This window comes from Pinus tabuliformis, chromosome 6, assembly GCF_031772625.1.
Source record: "Pinus tabuliformis cultivar Carrire ecotype Pingquan chromosome 6, CPIR1, whole genome shotgun sequence".
Classification (NCBI taxonomy): domain Eukaryota; kingdom Viridiplantae; phylum Streptophyta; class Pinopsida; order Pinales; family Pinaceae; genus Pinus; species Pinus tabuliformis.
In genome coordinates this window covers 30,809,799-30,813,986 of record NC_142292.1, presented here as the reverse complement: position 1 = coordinate 30,813,986, position 4,188 = coordinate 30,809,799, and positions in this window count along the sequence as shown.

Genomic DNA, 4,188 nt, shown 5'->3' with positions numbered 1-4,188 from the left:
ATTGCACAATTATGTTCGCTAGATGTTTCCACATTGGAATCATCTATTTCTCCAGATCTCCAAAAAGTCCTGGACAATCATTCCAAGGTATTTGAGACTCCCAAAGGTCTCCCACCTATGCGTGATCATGATCATGCTATTCATCTGATTCCAGGAAGTGTTCCTCCAAACATCAGGCCGTACAGATATCCCTATGTCCAAAAGAGTGAAATTGAACGTATGGCTGCAGAAATGCTAGAGGCTGGTATAATTCAACCGAGTCAAAGTTCTTTCTTTGCTCCAGTAGTATTGGTGCACAAGAAGGATGGATCATGGCGCATGTGTCCGGATTATAGGGAGCTCAACAAGCTCACTATTAAAGATAAGTTCCCCATTCCTGTCATTGATGAATTACTGGATGAATTGCATGGATCAATTTACTTCACCAAGTTGGATCTTCATTCAGGATATCATCAAATCATAATGAAGACTGAAGACATTCCGAAAACAGCATTTAGAACTCATGAGGGTCATTATGAATTTTTGGGCATGTCTTTTGGCCTTACCAATGCACCTTCAACATTTCAAGGATTGATGAATTCAATTTTCAAATCATTCCTTAGAAAATTTGTGTTAGTATTTTTTGATGATATACTAATCTACAACAAGTCTTGGAAGGATCATGTTGAACATGTTGACAGAGTGCTACAACTATTGGAGGAGAAACGGTTATATGCAAAAAGATCCAAATGTTTCTTTGGAGTCCAAGAGGTGGAATATCTGGGTCATATTGTATCTCATGAAGGAGTTAAGGTAGACCCTAGCAAAATTAAAGCCATTAAGGAATGGAAAATCCCCACATCCATAAAGCATCTGTGAGGATTTCTCGGGTTGACAGGGTATTATCGCAAGTTTGTTAAGAATTATGGGAGAATAGCAGCACCTCTAACAACATTATTGAAAAAAGATGCATTTTCATGGACTCCGGAAGCAACAAAGGCCTTTGAACATCTTAAAGAGGTAATGTGCCAAGCACCGATCTTAGCTTCACCGGACTTCACAAAAACCTTTATTGTGGAATGTGATGCTTCAGGAAATGGAATTGGTGCTATTCTAATGTAAGATGAAAGACCCATTGCTTTTGAAAGTCGTCCAATCAAGGGAAAGTTTTTAAGCAAAGCTATTTATGAGAAGGAAATGTTGGCAATACTCCATGCACTTAAGAAATGGCGACCCTACCTAATGGGAAGACACTTCAAGGTAAAAACGGATCATTATAGCCTTAAATACTTTTTAGAACAAAGATTATCCTCTGAAGAGCAACAAAAGTGGGTCACAAAGATGTTGGGTTATGACTTTGAAATCATCTACAAAAAAGGGAAGCAAAATGTGGTGGCAGATGCACTCTCAAGAAAGGATGAGGATGTGGAAGCATTGTTCTGCGCCATTTCTATTATCCAACCAGATTGGATAAACGAAGCAAGGGAGGAATGGAAGAATGACGAAGAAGTGTGGGATGCATTTACACTATCGCGAGCTATCAGAGAGCATATATGCATGCATTAACACTTCCAGAGGCCAAAACCTATATATATATAGATATATATATGCATTAACATTATCGAAGGCCAAAACCCATATATATATATATATATATATATATATATATATATATATATATATATATATATATATATATATATATGCATTAACATTATCGAAGGCCAAAACCCATATATATATATATATATATATATATATATATATATATGCATTTAACACTATCGGCGGCAAAAACATATATATATAGGCTATATACACTATCGGCGGAAAAAACCTATACATATATGCAAATACACTATTGGAGCGGAAAGGCAGAGTTTATACATGTGTGCGCAGAATACACTCTCGGAGCGGGCATATATATATACATCGACGATATGTTAATCGGCGATTCGGCTATGTGCCATCACCCCGAACCCCCAACAACGACATCTATATATATATATATATATATCGACGAAATGTTAATCGACGGTTTGGTTATGTACCATCACCCCAAACCCCCGATTGCGATACATATATACGCGCACTGGCTACAACATTGTGCTATGGTTTAATAACGTATCGCATCTGCCCATTGCAATGATACACAAAGTTCTGTCCTCCTACAAGCGCTGATTGCGATTACACTGCAGACCTGATACAATGTAGATGCGGGTGTAATAATTCTTGAAGTCCGCCCTTTAGTGCTTAAGCTGGTTTTTATCATATATTCCTGTGTATTTGAATATATGCATTGCGCTGGGTTTGAACACAAAATTGCATTAAAAAATGCTCTTGATAGTTCAGGAGGCTTGAACGATAGTTTAGTAGGCTGAATCAAGCCAATTGCGACTACGATTAGGACATGGCATGTCCATTAAACTGTAAAGTCCTGTGTATGCCTTTTGTCATTAAAAAAATGGGGCTCTGTTACAGTTTTTCAATAGGCAGTAGTTTTTCTCTGTGTATTTGGTCCTCTTTTATGAATGGACATGTCATGTGAGCACGAAGAGACAAAGGAAGCTACAGTGACTGAGAAGCTAGGAAGCCGAGGGGTAAGCCAGTGCAGAGGGAGCTGAAGCGGGCGTTGAGGAAGCCAAAGAGCCAGTGAAAAGAGGAAACCAAGAGTCGGAGGTATCAGGAGCATATACAACAACAAAAAAAGAGAACAAGGTGTGTTAAAAAGGTTGTAGCTATGTGGTTGAAATAAGCTAGAGGAAACATAGGCAACAATAGGGTCCAGTAGAACAAAAAAAGGGTCGAAGGACCAATAGGAGGGTGAGCTTCTCAGCTAATCATGTTACCTTGTGAAAGAATTAATCAGGTATGCAATGCAGTCTGAAGTATAATTATGTGATGTAATGAATAGAGTTTTAACTAACATTGTTTGAAGGCAGAAATAGCCAGTAGAAAAATAGTCATGCTGAAGCATTCACTATGACAATATGAACATATGCTTGAACAAAAAGCGGGTCCTTATGCAAAGTTTAGTGTAGCTATAGTGGACTCACTAAAGATGTGTGGAGATATGATCAGAGGTCAGTTGTTGGAGATTCTGTGTGGACTGTATGAAGAGTTGTAAAGAATCCTTCATGAGAAGACTAGTTGTCATTGATGTTGTAGCATGGAGACTACAATGAAGCTGTAAACAGACAGAACTCAGTAATGAAGAGTTCTAAGAGCAGAACATTACTATCAAACGTGCCTTGACAAGATTGGGTTGGAACCCTTGGGGCTGGTGCCTCAGAAGCAAGAAGGATTGGAGTCCTTGGGGCTGGTGCCTCAGAAGTAAGAAGGATTGGAGTCCTTTGGGTTGATACCTCAGAAGTAGGAAGGATTGGAGTCCTTGGGGCTGGTGCCTCAGAAGCAAGAAGGATTGGAGTTCTTAGAGTTGATACAAAGAAGTAGGAAGGTGTCTTTAAAACTGGTGTCTCAGGAACAGGAAGGATGAAAGTCCTTGGGAGCTGGTGCTCCTAAGTCCAAGTTGGTGCCTTGGCGAAATAGAGTTGGAGCTCTAGAGGTTGGAGCCTCACAAAAGTCCAAGTTGGTGCTTGGCAACTGATTGCAACCACCTATATATTGTATCTATTTTACTGCAAATATTATATTAATAAAAGCGTTTATTCTTGTTGTTCATCTTGTGCTCTGAATAGAAATGTTTTAACTAGTAAAACAATAGTCGGAAAGAAATACCGATTCACCCCCCCTCTCAGTATTTCCAACAATATTATGGTAGATTAACACCCAAATCAGATTCAGTTTTAGGTGATCCTGGTGGTAATGTGGGTATTGGATGAGATTCCAATGAATGAATAAGGTAGGATGACTTAAAATCAACTCCGCTATTTAGAAGTTCAGCAATCTTAGGTGATAAATGGGAGTAATCAGGATGAGATGGGATATTACTATAGGGGTCAAATGATTCTAATTCTTCAGACTGTAAGACTAAAGAGGAAGAAGAAGATGGTTGGTGTCCCCTTTTAGAACTATATTTTCTCATAATTCTTTCAAGATCTGACAGAGGACTAACTATGTCAGCTTCTGAACGAGATCTAGTACGTTTAAAAGGTGCCAACTTGGTAGTGTGGAGTCTCCTAGGTGAATGATTTTAACCTTTCTAAATCCTTTAATCACCTTTAAAGGAAAAGAATGAATGAATATCAT